The sequence below is a fragment of the Stomoxys calcitrans genome, chromosome 2, assembly GCF_963082655.1.
Source record: "Stomoxys calcitrans chromosome 2, idStoCalc2.1, whole genome shotgun sequence".
In the NCBI taxonomy this organism is placed as follows: domain Eukaryota; kingdom Metazoa; phylum Arthropoda; class Insecta; order Diptera; family Muscidae; genus Stomoxys; species Stomoxys calcitrans.
The window spans coordinates 162,094,235-162,111,781 of record NC_081553.1 but is presented as its reverse complement, the minus strand read 5'-3'; positions in this window follow the sequence as shown (position 1 = coordinate 162,111,781).

The following is a 17,547-nucleotide window of genomic DNA, read 5'->3' as shown; positions in this document are numbered from 1 at the left end:
GTTATTGGAGAATATAGGCGACGTATGAACAACGAGCTGTATGAAGACGATAGCATAGTTACACGCATCAAAATACAACGGCTGCGTTTGCTAGGTAATGTTGTCAGAATGGATGAAGAAGCTCCAGCAAAGAAGTCTTTTGAAGGCAAACACGGTGGTACACGCAAACCGGGAAGACCAAAATCCGATGGAAATATCAAGTTGTGGGAGACACCTCGATACTTGGTGTCAGAGATTTTAGAATGAGCGCAGAAGATCGAGGCACTTGGAACGTTATTCTACGTTCGGCTAGTAGAACAAATATTCTGTCATAGCCAATTAAAGAAAGTAAAGTATTAAACTCCAGTGTAATCGGTTTATTAATGCAGCTTTTATGGGCTAAAGATACTTTATCCGCAGATCGGCCTTCATGACAGTTTTATTAAAATAAACCGATCTGAATCATATTTAAGTCTGATGTCGGGAGGCTTAAAACAACACACCATTTCAAATTTCATCGAAATCGGATAATAATTGCGGCTATTACGGGCTTAAGACCCTTAATTGGCATATCGGTCTGTATGGCAGCTGTATGTAAATACGATCCGAAATTGGCCATATTCGGTTTGAATATCAAGGACTCTAGTATAACTTCCTGTTCCAAATTTCAGCAAAATCGGATAAAAAATGCGTATTTTACAGGTTTAAGACTCTAATTTGCCAGATCGGTCTATATGGCAACTATATCCAAATATTGTCGGATGCGGCACCCCCAATTTAACCTGCGTATAGAAGAAGTACAAGTCTGTGCAAAATTTCAACTCAATATCTCAATTTTTATAGAAGGTGGCGTAAGAATTTTTCAAGGATCCAAAATATCTATACTTTGGGGGGTCGGAAATGGATATTTCGTTGTGTTGCCACTGGAATGACTAAATGAATAAACCCCCTATCCCATGAAGGTGGGTATAATAACATTCGAGGCGCTCTCTTACTGGTTTAATTCAATTTTGATTAGGAATGGTGAAATTTTAACGTTATTTACAGTATTACAAGAATGATAAATAAAGCAGTCGAACTGCAAGAATGTCTGCGTTTAGGAATAAAACCAATAAGGATTTATATATTGTTGCGCTGCTATTACTTTTGACCGCAACTGTATATGTTTAAATATGATTATATCCGATTTCAATAGGCAAAAATGCGTGTGTCAAATTTGAAGATGATCGAATCGAAGCTGCAACCTGTACTTTTTACACTAATTAATATGGACAGACGGACATAGCTAAGCCGGAAGGGGTTATGAGCATGGTTGCCACTCGAGAAAATTATTTAAGAAAAATCCTACCAAACCCAACCAAAACCTACCAAATGTCCAGAGGCCAAAAATGACATATATATTTTTTACCCACCACCGAAGAGTTGGTTATTTTCCCATTCCATTTGTCATTAAATTGTAGATTTTCAATTTTACAAAGAATGCATTCTAGACCGTCATTATATTCAAAGACGATCTGAAGATGTCCGTCCGTCTGTTTGTTCAACAACCTTAAGTTCAAAGGTGGTCAATATATTGATATATCACCATTTATACCGATCTCCCGATAAGAAATCTAAAGTTCATAAAAGTCTTATTTTTGCCTTGATTTCAATGAACAACCGTGCCGAATATGAATAAAGCAATTTAAGGATTTGAGTCCAGAAATAAGCTTTTACTGGCCTTTTCTCCGTGCCAATGTGTTGCATGGACCCCTCAACGTCTAAGTATCGACCAGATCTGACCATATTTGTATGTAGCTGCCGTATTGTCCAGTTTTCCGATTGAAGGCACTGAACGCACCAAAGCCTCATTTGTTGCCCTGAATTTACGAAATTTCGAAGAGATCTTAACACTTTGACTAGTTACAATCAATATCTGAGCTTACGCCTTTTTTCTCTAGTTTGAAGCAGTAAAATCCCCTCGTAACAGTATTTGGCTACTCGACATCTATGGTTTTACTTTGCACTCTTAACGAATATACAGAAACGACATGAAGTGTAATTATTTTGAATTATTTCAGCAGAATTTTTCAGTAAATAACTTGGTATTTCTGGGTGTCGGGCCACAGAAATATCCCAGGGAACTGTAAAGAGGACGAGCTTGCGAGACTGGAAACTACCCTACACATTCTGGAATTTTGTTGGTATGCCTCTAGCGACATGTAAGCTAAGTTTTCAGGTCCAGGCCCGAAGGACAATGAATGATAGATGGTCACAAAGAGGTGGCTGTGAGCATTCCAAAACTATGTGGCCTAATCTAGACTTCAAGAGATCTACTGCTTTGCTGACATTGGCCGTCATGACAGGTCACTGTCTAATCGGAAAACATGCTGACAGACTAAAGCTTGCCAGCAACGATTTTTGCAGAAGCTGTGAGGATATCGAAGAAGAAGTGACTATAGAACACCTTCTGTGTGTGTCCCGCACTAGCAGTCAGAAGGAGTCCCACTTTGAGAACCTGTCTGATTCAGCGGATGCGAACGTAGTTATTGTGCTTTTTAAAGCGATCTGGATGGTTCAAAAGGTAGGAACTAGAAGGCATCTTCCTTCTTCTGTTTCTGTGGTATCACAATTGGCAAGTGTCTAAGTGAGTTCGATGGCAGACTGTCACTTAAACCTAAACTAACCTAACTTGGTACTTATATGTTGGAAAAACCTCCCAAAAATAGAGGTTAGCCTACTTAGAGAATAAAAACCTACCAATTGTGGTAGAAACCTACCAAAAACGGCAACACTGGTTATCAGTCGTTTCGTATAATTATCGATGGGTCTATCTTCCTTCCCTCTGTGTATTACACCGTATTGGAGCAGGGTATAAAACAAAATAAAGGGTGATTTTTATACCCTTCACCATTGGATGGGGGGACTACTAATTTCGTCATTCTGTTTTTAACTACTCGAAATATTCGTCTGAGACCCCATATATTCTTGATCGTCGCAACATTTTATGTCGATCTAGCCATGTCCGTCCGTCTGTCTGTCGAAAGCACGCTAACTTCGGAAGGAGTAAAGCCAGCCGCTTGAAATTTTGTACAAATACTTCTTATTAGTGTAGGTCGGTTCGTATTGTAAATGGGTCATACCGGTCCATGTTTTGATATAGCTGCCATATAAACCAATCATGCATCTTGACTTCATGAGTCACCAGAGAGTGCAATTCTTTTCCGATTTGGCTGAAATTTTGCATGAGGTGTTTCGTGATGATTTATAACAACTGTGTTTAGTGTGGTTTAAATTGGTCCATAACCAAATATAGCTGCCATATAAACCGAACTTGGGTCTTGATTTCTTGAGCTTCTAGAGTGCGCAAATCTAATCCGATTGGAATGACATTTTGCACGACGTGTTTTGTTATGATAACCAACAACTGTGTCAAGTATGGTCAAATCGGTCCATAACCTGATATAGCTGTCATATAAACCGATCTTGGGTCTTGACTTCTTGAGCCTGTAGAGTGCGCAATTCTTATCCGATTTGAATGAATTTTTGCAAGAGGTATTTCGTAATGATATTCAACACCTGTATGGTATGGTTCAAGTATGGTTCAAATCGGTTCATAACCTGATATAGCTGTCATATAAACAGATCTTGGGACTTGACGTCTTGAACCTCTAGAGGCCGCCATTCCTATCCGATTTCGCTGAAATTTTGCATGACGTATTTTATTCTAACTTTCAACAACTGTGTCAAATAAGGTTCAAATCGGTTCATAACCTGATATAGCTGCCATATAAACCGATCTGGGATCTTGACTTCTTGAGCCTCTAGAGGTCGCAATTATTATCCGTTTTGCATGAAATTTGGTACGAAGGATCCTCTCATGACCATCAACATACGTGTTTATTATGGTCTGAATCTGTCTATAGTCCGATACAGCTCCCATATAAATCGATCTCTCTATTTTACTTCTTGAGCCCCCAAAGGGCGCAAATCTTATTCGAATTGGCTGACATTTTACACAGGTCTCCAACATATAATTTAATTGTGAGCAGAACAGAGCAAATCTTTTCTTATATCCTTTTTTACCTAAGAAGAGATGCCGGGAAAAGAACTCGACAAATGCGATCCATGGTGGAGGGTATTTAAAATTCGGCCCGGCCGAACTTAGCACGCGTTTACTTGTTTTTAGCTATTATCTTTTTGGCAACACTTGTTTAAACAGTGCACGCAAGTTTCGTGTTTTGTTTCACTGTCAAACATCTTCAGTTTGGTCTATAATTAAACCATGAACCGTCTTACAAACGGACAACGCTTGCAAATTAATGAAGTTCATCGCGCGTTTTTTTTCTTTGAGTGACGAAGCTCATTTTTGTCTCAATGAGTACGTAAATAAGCAGAATTGTCGATTTTGGCTTGAAGATCATCCAGAAGCATTGCTACAGCATCCAGAAAAAGTCACAGTTGTGTGCGGTTTATGATCATTGGACCGTACTTCTGCAAAGATGATGCTTGTAACGTAACTGTGAATGGTGAGCGCTATAATAAGATGATATCCAACTTGTTTTTGCCCGAAATGCAAGAGCTTGACTTGCATGACATGTGGTTTCAACAAAACGGTGTCACATGCCACACTGCACCAGTACAATGGACTTTCAGTTCAGTGAAGATTTTATTTTACGTTAGAGACCGGCCAATTGGACGCCTAGATCGTGCGATATAACGCCTTTAGACTATTTTTTGTAAAGTTATGTTAAAGCACATGTCTATACAGACAAGCCCGCTTTAATTGACGCATTAGAAGACAACATTGATGCATTTATTCGTGAGATACCGGCTGAAATATTGGAACAAGTAAGCCAAAATTGGCCTAAGCGGATTGACCATTTGAGGCGCAGTCGCGGTCAACTAATGTATGAAATAATCTTTAAACATTAAATAATATGGACCGTACTATCGATTCAATGAAATATTTCATGCATTTTTCTGAATTTCATGTGTTTTTTTTATAAACTTTTCCATAGCTCTTTAAAATCACCCTTTTTCGGTGAGTTTCACTATTATGAATGGCAGAAGGATTCATTATCCCTTCACTTTCACAGATGGCAAGTGGTCACAATTATCAACCAGCGTTGCCACACCGAAAAAACTTAACTCATAAAAAGTCACCCTTTGTTTTTGATAGCAACTACAGTTTCACCTTTGGTTGTCATAGCAGAATTATTTCTAAATCTGTGATAATAAGTGAAACTATATGCATTCTGTTGGCAAAAATTTGGTTATGCTAATATTTGAAAGTGGAAAATCACACCCGTTTTTGATACCAAATTGACTCATCTATGTAAATTCGCTTTGAGGGTCACCACAGAATTGATTGGAAAACTGTTATAACGGATCGCTTTTATGGTTCTTCTGATTTAATGTTTCTCAATATATAAGCTCTCAGGTGCTATCACAGGTTGTGGGAAGAATTACATATCCGACCAAATTACCAACGTGGGATTGACCATGAGATGGACCACCGTCACAAAACATTGTTTATTCGTATGGGTTTCATCATAATTAATTTAGCCAAAACCACACTCACAGCGGTATACTACAAGAATAATTCTCATATCGACATTATTTATAATGAATTTTTGTGAGGCAAGTCAGCAAAACAAAGATGGAATACATTTCCTGAGATGTTGAGAAGACGAACAAAGAGAACAACAGCAAATGGCAAAATATTATACGACCAGAAGCGGGTAGAAATATAGAGCTCGTTATTTTAACATGCAGCTTAAAATTACGTTTGTATGAACTAATTAATGACAAAGTTTTTCCTAAAAGGATTTTCTTATTCTTATCTGCAGATTAACACAACCAACTATATCACAGTCTCACCACTCTCTTGGCATTGCTCTAACCCTTCCTTTTGACTTTGTCTGAATGATAGAGGAAGAATGTAAACAAGATGTTTTTAAACATTCGTACACACACACCGGATACGGATAAGCCTTCGAAAATGTGACACATGTCAATAGCAAACCGTGTAGGGATTGGAATATGAAAAATAAAAGACAGTTGATAATTATGAGTTTGCACTGCTCTAGTAAATACATTTATGATTTACCAATGAACATCCCATCGGTTAAAAGTTCAGAAGTTCTGTTTAGGAAGGATTTTTCTAGTACTTTAAAAAGCAAGAATATGCGCACAGTGGAACAACTTCTCAATTCGTTGATTTTATTTTCTTCCACGAAATATTTATTTCTATACATAAAATGTGTGATAATTCATTGTTTACTATAGTTTTGTGTCTATTAATATATTTGTCTGTTTAGTTTGATTTTCCTTAAAACAAAATTTCAAACCGTCATGCATTTCTATACCCTACCCACAACTGTTGTAGTACCTTAAAGAACAAGAGAAGACCCATTGATAATTATACGGATCGACTCAGAATTCACTTTCTGATTTACAAATACCCAGCTGGTTAACCCCTTAAGATTTGAGTGAAGCAAATGCATTTGAATAAGTCTTATATCATTTTACACATTTATCAATCTTTTGGTGCAATTTCGTTCTTGATTAAATTAAAAATTTTTAGTAATATACAATCGGAGCGTAGGGTTATCTTTTTCTACTACAAATTGAAGTACGAAAAAAACTTTTTTTTAAGTCAGGGAAAATGTGTATTTGCTTTGTAATAGCATTTGACTGATTTCCTAGATCAATATTTCGTTTGGTATGAAGAAACCCGTCAGTAGGATTTGTTAAAAATATATATGTCTTCTAGGTTGAAACTATGCTCTTAAGAAAAAAATTGCATACCTTATGTCCCATAGCAGTTATATCGAAATATGTTCCGATTGGGACCAATAATAAATACAAGTCATTGTTCAATAGTATATAACAAATATACCGATCTGAATCATATACGACACGGATGTCGAAAAGCCTAACATAAGTCACTGTGTCAAATTTCAGTGAAATCGGATTATAAATGCGCTTTTTATGGGATCAAGACTTTAAATCGAGATATCGCTCTACATGGCAGCTATCTGAACCGATCTGTGCCATATTGAAGAAGTATGTCAAGGGGCTTATTTTAACTTACTGTCCCACACTTCGGTGACATCGGTCAATAAATGCGCCTTTTATGGGCCCAAAATCTTAAATCGAGAGATCGGTCTATATGGCAGCTATATCCAAATCTGAACCGATTAGGGCCAAATTGACGAAGGATGTCCAAGGCCTAATGCAACTTATCGTCCCAAATTTCAGCAAAATCGGATAATAAATGTGGCTTTTATGGGCCTAAGACCCTAAACCGGCCGATTGGGGCCTATATCTAGATATAGTCCGATATGGCCCATCTTCGAACTTAACCTCATTATGAACAAAATAAGAATATTTGCAAAGTTTCAGCTCAATATCTCTATTTTTAAAGACCGTAGCGTGATTTCAACAGACAGACGGACGGACATGATTTTTACGATCGTTACGTATAATAACTCCGCTTCATATATTTCTGAGAAATGGAGACATCCAACTGTTACAACAAAACACTCTTGTCCAAATGCTACCAAATGCTAAAGCAATTGTCGATTGCCATAAGAGTAAGTTATCAATGTAAGCATATGGCAGCTTACACTGTTTGCGGCGTGCCGTTCCATTCATACACACGTTATGCGCTAAATTTATTCGGTCTTGAAATGATTCTTACCAGCAGATATTGTCCGGCTGCAGATCGTAGGGTTATGGGTTTCTTTTACAAATAGAAGTAAAAGTTATTTTTGGGAAACATTTAATATCACTCGAGGATAACTACGACAGTGACATCCAGTAGGCGGATGATGATCTGTGTCTGTTTCCAATGGAGCGGCAGATCTAGAGCCCGGGAGTAGGCATAGAATGGACTCCAGAGACCCAACAGTTGCGGTGGTGGTATCAGGCCGTAGCATGTTGTCTGCTACCGAGACTTTGACTGGTGGAGCGGCTGCGCCAGGGTCCACCCCAAAGGCTACACTTCAAGATTCGGCACCGCAGTCCGCCAAAAAGCGGCGGTCACCTGGCAAAAGCACAAAGCGAACAATAGTAATATGGGTTCAAGGGCCTTTGCCAATGTCGCAAAGCACAGCTTGGTTATGGTAGTTATCGACATGGGAGAAGAACTAAGAACAGTTGGAGTGGGATAAGCAATGGACTGTCAACTGTATACTCCGAAATCCTTTAGGAATTACCTGGGCCTCCTCCAGTCTGTAACAATGCAGGCTGGTATCTGGGCCGTTTCGAACGAATTCCTTTCGGTGATAAATTATCAGTTGATATGATTCGTTTTCTCCTCCTAATGCTGGCAACATTTGTGAGGTACTATGCCATGTAAAACTTCTCTCCAAAGAGGTGTCGTACTGGGGCACGCTGTTCGGGCTCGGCTATCAAAAGGAGACCCTTTATCATTGAGCTTAAACTTGAATCGGACAGCACTCATTGATATGTGAGAAGTTTGCCCCTGTTCCTTAGTGGAATTTTTATGAACAAAATTTGCATTTTGAAATGAATCGTTGCACCCTTAAGAAGATTGGCGAGATCTGGCCAGGCGCTCCGCTGGATTTAGTTTCTGCAGATAAATCTTCACCATTACAATGCCGCTTCGATGGCAATAAAGGTCCTTCTAATGGTAGGAAGATTTGACGTTGTTATTATCCAGGAACCATGTGGAGAAATAATTCGCGGACTAAGAAATCTTGAATTTAAACGACTTAAGAGTATGGCGAACGGGAGACACAGAGCCTGTATTCTTACAAAAGTAGTCTTAATGGTTTTCTTCTTCAAGCGCTAAGTTTTGAAGATTTAGTAGTAGCCAGCCTTGAAATGAAAAGGTCTGATTACTGGCTGGCTTCTCTATACATGGCACACGATTCGTAGATGCCGCTTTAAGGCGTGTAGTTGCTGGTTGAAGCCGCTTCTGTAGGGAAAATAACCTCATTGTAGGACGTGATGCTAATGCACATTACCAAATATGGGGAAATTTGAATATAAACAAAAGCGGTGAGCTGCTCATCGAATATATTTTAAGTTGTAATATGGCGATTTGTAAAAAAGGTAATAAACCGACCTTTAATACAAGGAACAGGCAGGAGGTACTAGATGTTACCTTTGTATCGGATGATATAAATGGAAGTATATGTGACTGAGAAGTGCTGGATGACCACAGCTTCCCAGGTCATCGTTATATTAGTTTCAGCCTTGGAGAAAATACGGCAGAATTGGTCTATCGGCTTAACAGAAAAAAGGCGGATTGGGATAAATTTCGGCACACATTCTGCACTACTGTCATTTGAAGATACCATCTTTACTTTAAAGACTCACTTCTTTGGCTCGCAATTATTACTAAAATTCAGCAATTCTGCAAGGAAAAAATATTTGTCTTAGTTAATGTTTTTTATACCCTCCACCATTGAATGGGAGTATACTTATTTCGTCATTCTGTTTGTAACACCTCGAAAATAAGTCAATCTAGCCATGTCTGTCCGTCCGTCCGTCTGTCTGTCGAAAGCACGCTAAATTTCGAAGGAGTAAAGCTAGGCGCTTGAAATTTTGCACAAATATTATTTATTAGTGTAGGTCGGTTGGGATTGTAAATGGGCCACATCGGTCCACGTTTTGATATAGCTGTCATATAAACCGATCTTGGGTTTTGACTTCTTCAGCATTTAGAGGGAGAAATTCTTATCCGATTTGCCTGTAATTTTGCAAGCGGTGTTTTGGTATTACATTCAACAACAGTGCTAAGCATGGCCTAAATTGGTTCATAACCTGATATAGCTGCCATATAAATCGATCTTGGATTATGACTTCTGGAGGCCGCAATTCTCATCCGATTTTGCTAAAACTTTGCAAGAGGTGTTTTGTTATAATTCGCAACAACTGCGCATAGTATGGCGCAAATCGGTAAATAACCTGGTGTAGCCGCCATATAAACCGAACTGGTATATTGATTTCTTGAGCCTCTAGAGGGCGCAATTCTCATCCGATTTGGCAGACATTTTGTACAACTGCTTCTCTTATGACCTTCAACATACGTGTCTAATATGGTCTGATTCGATCCATAGCTTGATACAGCTCCCATATAAACCGATCTCCCGATTTTGCTTCTTGAACCCCAACAAGGTGCAATTCTTATCTGAACGGACTGAAATATAACATAATGACTTCTGCAGTGTTCATCATTCAATTCATTTATGGTCCGAATCAGACTATTACTTGATAAAGCTCCACTAACATAACAGTTCTTATTCATTATTCTTTGTTTGCCTTAAAAGAGATTCCGCGCAAAGAACTCGACAAATGCGATCTATGGTGGAGGGTATATAAGATTCGTCCTGGCCGAACTTAGCACGCTCTTGCTTGTTTTGTATTCATCGTCTTAGATTAAAGCCCTCGTTTTTTGTTGATGGTGGGTTGCCTAATAGTTAGTTGGTTGTGTTATTTTCGTGCGCTATTGTTTCATTTTCTTTGTTCTAGAGATTCTACTTTAGTATCCGTTCCGACAGCCCAGGTAAGAGATTATTAGTCGCTGATTGTTTTCCTTGTTTCTTTGGGTGTTTTATAGGTTGTTTTTAGTTGTTATACCCACCACCATAGGATAGAGATGCACTAATCTAGTCATTCCGTTTGTAACACCTCGAAATATTGATCTAGGGGCCCATAAAGTATATAGCGGTCCAACGCATAGAGCTAGCCGCCTGAAATTTTGCACCGATGATTAATATTGATGTAGGTCGTTGGTAGTTGTAAATGGGCCATATCGGTTCAGATTTATCTCCTATATAAACCGATCTCCCGATTTGACTTCTTGAGCCCTGGAAGCTTCAATTTTTGTCTGATATTGCTGAAGTTTTGCGTGTCATTTTCTGTTATGACTTGTGCTAAGTACGGTCCAAATCGGTCTATTATCTGATATAGCTCCTCCCAATTTGACTTCTTAAGCCCTTGCCAGCCGCAATTGTTGTCGGATTTGGCTGAAATCTTGCTTGGGATGCTATGTTATGATTTCCAACAACTGTGCCAAGTACGGTCTAAATCAGTTTATACCCTGATATAGCTCCCATATAAAGAGGTCTCTCAATTATTTCTGTTCGGTTCGTAGAAGCTTTAATTTTTTATGGTTTGGCAGAAGTTTGGTATATAGAATAAATGTATGCCTTTCAACTAAATTGATTTTGTATACATTTTTAGCAGAATCCATGGTTATGGGTTCCCAAGATTAGGCCCGGCACGAACTTCGCACGCTTTTATTTGTTGGTGGTGAATTCGTTAATTTCTTAATGCTACTTATCCTTTTTCCTTAAGCTTTTGACGTTTATTGATAATGCCAGCACCCTAATTGTAGATTTCTTCGCCATATTAATAAATGTCCTTATGGAAGATTATCTGTTTTTCCGAAGCATTGTCCTTTTGGTATATAACAATTGCGTCCAAGTATGCTAATTGATTGTACTATTTCAAAACCTTTGTGAAGTGGATTTGACAGTTATAAAGGGTGATTTTTTTGAGGTTAGGATTTTCATGCATTAGTATTTGACAGATCACGTGGGATTTCAGACATGGTGTCAAAGAGAAAGTATGCTTTGACATTTCATCATGAATAGACTTACTAACGAGCAACGCTTGCAAATCATTGAATTTTATTACCAAAATCAGTGTTCGGTTCGAAATGTGTTCATTCACCGTAACGTTGCGTCCAACAGCATCTTTGAAAAAATACGGTCCAATGATTCCACCAGCGTACAAACCACACCAAACAGTGCATTTTTCGGGATGCATGGGCAGTTCTTGAACGGCTTCTGGTTGCTCTTCACTCCAAATGCGGCAATTTTGCTTATTTACGTAGCCATTCAACCAGAAATGAGCCTCATCGCTGAACAAAATTTGTCAAAATTTGAACACATTTCGAACCGAACACTGATTTTGGTAATAAAATTCAATGATTTGCAAGCGTTGCTCGTTAGTAAGTCTATTCATGATGAAATGTCAAAGCATACTGAGCATCTTTCTCTTTGACACCATGTCTGAAATCCCACGTGATCTGTCAAATACTAATGCATGAAAATCCTAACCTCAAAAAAATCACCCTTTATAAGTTCCATACGCGTATTGCCACCGTCTAATTTACCTTGAAGCTTTTAGTGATAGCAAATAATTCATCGGCACATTTCGGCTGAATTTTTGGTTCAGATTCCCTCTTATTTATAACTTCATCCGAATGTTGCTGAATTATTGTGTCCACTTTTACCGAAGAAGCCACAGCAGCACTTTCATTGTCCATTGGTTTTGTTCATTTTGTAAATAAGTCTTTAGTATTTTTCATATTTTTCCAGTATTTCCCCATTCACTTCTATCACTTTTATGGCATCTATACAAATAGACGGAAAGCGTTTACAAGAAAGAGTCAACTAGTTTGCATAAGTAATTATAAAATATATTTTCTTTTATACCTTCCACCATAAAATAGAGCATACTAATTTCGTCATTCCATTCGTAAAATGCAAATTTTGCGCTTGAACATTCCACAAAGGAACAGGGACATAGAGGGGTATTCCATTCGTAACACCTCGAAATATGCGTCTAAGACCCCATGAAGTATATATATTCTCGTCATCTAGCCATGTCCGTCTAAAAGAGGCGCTCGAAAACTTGCACAAATACTTCTTACTGTGTAGGTCGGCATATAAATCGATCTGTCGATTAGACTTCTTAAGCTTCTAGAGTGCGCAATTCTTATCTGATTTGGCTGAAACTTTGCACATGTAGTTTTGGTATGACTTCCTACACCTGTGCCAAGTATGATTTAAATTAATCTATAACCTGATATAGCTCCCATATAAACCGATCTTGGCGTCTTGAGCCTCTAGAGGGGGCGATTGTTATCTAATTTCGCCGAAATTTTGTACATGTCGTTTTAGTAATACTTCCAACCACAGTATGGTCTAAATCGGTTCATAACCTGCCATAAACCAATCTCCCAATTTGGCTTTCTGATCCTCTTTAGGGCGCAATTTTTCTCCATTTTCTGAATTTTTAGAGGTGGTGTTTTCCTATGACAAGCACAGAACATATTCGTCATTAACTAAAGGGTGATTTTTTTGAGGTTAGGATTTTCATGCATTAGTATTTGACAGATCACGTGGGATTTCAGACATGGTGTCAAAGAGAAAGATGCTCAGTATGCTTTGACATTTCATCATGAATAGACTTACTAACGAGCAACGCTTGCAAATCATTGAATTTTATTACCAAAATCAGTGTTCGGTTCGAAATGTGTTCATTCACCGTAACGTTGCGTCCAACAGCATCTTTGAAAAAATACGGTCCAATGACTCCACCAGCGTACAAACCACACCAAACAGTGCATTTTTCGGGATGCATGGGCAGTTCTTGAACGGCTTCTGGTTGCTCTTCACTCCAAATGCGGCAATTTTGCTTATTTACGTAGCCATTCAACCAGAAATGAGCCTCATCGCTGAACGGTGAATGAACACATTTCGAACCGAACACTGATTTTGGTAATAAAATTCAATGATTTGCAAGCGTTGCTCGTTAGTAAGTCTATTCATGATGAAATGTCAAAGCATACTGAGCATCTTTCTCTTTGACACCATGTCTGAAATCCCACGTGATCTGTCAAATACTAATGCATCAAAATCCTAACCTCAAAAAAATCACGCTTTAGATATTGCTCATATAAATTTGAAAAGGCCATTCAAAGAACTTGTCAAATGCGATCCATGGTGGAGGGTTTATAAGATTCGGCATGGTCGAACATAGCACGCTTTAGCTTGTTTAATGTTAAATCCCTGTAATATTATAATGGCGAGAAATATTAAATAAAGTTTAAATTACAGACCTAAAACAAAACCAACTGAAAACATATTTTTAACATTTTGAATAATTTACAAGTAAGAGAGTGCTAAGTTCGGCCGGGCCGAATCTTCCATACCCTCCACCATGGAACGCATTTGTCGAGTTCTATTCGCGGTATCTCTTTTTAAGCAAACAAAGAATAATTGAATAAGAACTGTGTATTGGAGCTATATCAAATTATAGTCCGATTCGGACCATAAATGAATGTTGAACATTATAGAAGACATTGTGTAATAATTCAGTTCATTCGGATAGCGACTTGTAGGGGCTCAAGAAGCCAAATAGGTTTATATGGGAGCTGTATCAAACTAATGATCGATTCAGACACGTATACTGAAGGTCATGAGAGAAGCCGTTGTACAAAATTTTTGCCAAATCGGATGACAATTGCGCCCTCTAGAGGCGCAAGAAATCAAGACTCCAGATCGGTTTATATGGCAGCTATATCAGGTTATGCACAGTTATTGGAAGTCATGACAAAACGCCTCATGCAAAATTTCAGCCAAATCGGATAAGAATTGCGCTCTCCAGTGGCTCAAGAAGTCAAGATGCAAGTTTATGTGGCAGCTAAATCAGGTTATGCACCGATCTGAGCCATACTTAGCACAAATATAGGAAGTCATGACAAAACACCTCATGCAAAATTTCAGCTAAATCGGATAATAATTGCGTCCACTAGTGGCTCAAGAAGTCAAGACCCCAGATCGGTTTATATGGCAGCTATATCAAAACGTGGACCAATATAGTCCATTTACAATACCAACCGACCTACACTAATAAAAAGTATTTTTGCAAAATTTCAAGCGGCTAGCTTTACTCCTTAGAAAGTTAGCGTGCTTTCGACAGACAGACGGACAGACGGACGGACATGGATAGTTCGACTTAAAATGTCATGACGATCAAGAATATATATATATATTTTATGGGGTCTTAGACGAATGTTTCGAGGAGTTACAAACAGAACGACGAAATAACAATAGTATACCCCCATCCTATGGTGGAGGGTATAAAAATCGATAGTATGATCTGTGTAATCAAGTTATATTACATTTATTGTCATTATAACAGTCATTCCAGACCATAATTTAATACTGTTCTGATCCGAAAGTTTTTTATTGAGATGTGACAGTTTTGACATCATCACGGTACACCTTTCATTGAAGTTCATCTGTGATCGAGGGTATGCATAGTTCGGACTGATGATTATATTTATATTGTACACAGTTTTTTGAAAGCTCCCACCGCTCCAAAGGATAATTTACTTTACTTTAATTTGCTATGACAGAACATTTGTTCCCATTATAGGAACATAGAATAGGGTTTCAAGCGCCTCAATCTTCCGTGCTTATTCTAAAACCTCTGACACCAAGTTTCGAGATGTCTCCCACAACTTTATCTTTCCATTGGACTTTTGGTCCTCCGGGTTTGCATGTACCACCATGATTGACTTCAAAAGACTTCTTTGCTGGAACTTCTTCATCCATTCTGACAACATGACCTAGCAAACGCAACCGTTATATTTTGATACGTATAACTATGCTATCGTCGTCATACAGCTCATGGTTCCTACGTCGCCTATATTTTCCATTAACGCAAACTGGCCCATATATTTTACGAAGAATCGTTCTCTCAAATACATGCCTCAGAACCATATAACAACGCGGGTAGTATCCGAGTCTTTTAAAGTGTAATCTTCGTCTGTCGAGAGGTGGCCTAGTTTCTAAACTGTTTGTTTAATCCAAAGTATAATCTGTTTGCCAGTACTATTCCTCACTTCATCTGTCATTTCTTTCGGTTACTGCGGTGCCGAGGTAGATAAAGCTTCTGACTATCTCAAAATTGTGGTTCCCAACTTTCTCCATCTCTTATCTCCATTTTCTGTCAAACCCATTTTTACACATTCTCTTTCGATTCTTTCTAAGGCTGCAGTGAACGAACTATGATGTCGATGTCGTCGGCATAGGCGAGTAGCATGTGTTCTCTTGTGAGCAGCGTGCCATATCTATTCACATCTGCATCTCGTATAATCTTCTCTAGCAGGATATTAAAGAGATCACAAAATAGGCTGTCTCCTTGTCTGGAGCCTCATTTGGTATTGATTGGTTCGGAGAGATTCTTTCCTATCCTTACTGAGGAACGCGTTTCAGCAAGTGTCATCTTGCAGAGTCTTATTAATTTTGCAAGGAACGTATAGGGCTATCGAAAGAGGCTTTGTAGTCAACAAAGAGATGGTAGGGGTTGATTTGTCCTTCTCGGGTCATTTCCCGGATTGGGAGCAGTGTGAATATCTGGTCTATGGTCTATACCAATAACTATCTTGTCCCCTTCAAAGTAATCATCCTCAGATATTTTTCCGTTTTCTCCAATCCTCGAAACACTTCTGAAACCCGCTTTTTGGTACACAAAACTTAATACAGTTTCTTCGAACCATTTTTTCGTACAGTAAATCGGACAAAAATTTCGGCTTGTAAGTACTCAAGAAGTCATATCGGATCATCGATTTATATGGGAACTATATAAGATTATAGACCGATTTGGACGGTACTAAAAACAGTTGTTGGAAGTTATAACAGAATACTACATGCAAAAATTCAGCCATATCGGATAAAAATTGCGGCTTGTGAGGGCACATGACGTCAAATCGGGAGATCGCTTTAAATGAAAGCTATATCTAAATCTGAACCGATATGGCCCATTTGCAACCATCAACGACCTACATCAACGTTTAGTATATTTGCAAAATTTTAAGCGGCTAGCCGTTTGGAAATTTCATGAGGTGTTTTGTTATGAAATCCAACAACTGTGCTAAGTATGGTTCAAATCGGTTCATAAACTGATATAACTGTCACATAAACCGATCTCGGGTCCTGATTTCATAGGCTGACATGCTAACATCTGCGCTACGGTGGCATACTAGACGCCTGCGAATATCTTTGAAATGCATGCTTAGCACGCTTTTAGTTGTTATTTTTTTTCAGCTGAATGAAAGGGGGCCTACTTCTTATTGCTGAGTCCGAAAGGCAAACCGCAGTGCGACATCTCTCTGGGGTTTGAGAATCTTTTGTATGGCATAGAACCTCATCAATGTCGCCAGCATAAGCAGGGGTTAACTACCGCTGATGTCATAGGCTGGCATGCTAACATCTGCGCTACGGTGGCATGCTAGACGCCTGCGAATATCTTTGAAATGCATGTTGGTCGTGGCCTACCTGCACAAGCTATTCTCATAACAATACTAATGAGCCATATGCTCCGCCAAAGACTGAAACGCATTAAATGTGACGATGTTGAATGAAGTTCCACGGTTCTTATCCACCACCCGGAGCAAGGGAAGTATTAACACTCGACATATTCGAATACATCGAGTACTGTTGGATCCGAGTGACTTTATGATGTTCCAGCACACGGCACTCTGCTCGTCATCCGCCATCAGTGTGAGTACATTAAAAACGAAAGGTAACTTTAACGGTAATATACGCGCTGTAAAAAAGCGGACAAGAACTACAGGCATGGGGCCTGTAGGAGTGAGGAGTGTACTCATTTCTCTTTTATATGTCATTTGAGGCATATTAAAATGTTCTTAATTACACAACAGGAAACGTATCAAGGAGATGTGTTCCTTCGGATACATCAGTGAGCAACCGCATCCTTTTCTGCTGCACACTTACACTTACATACACC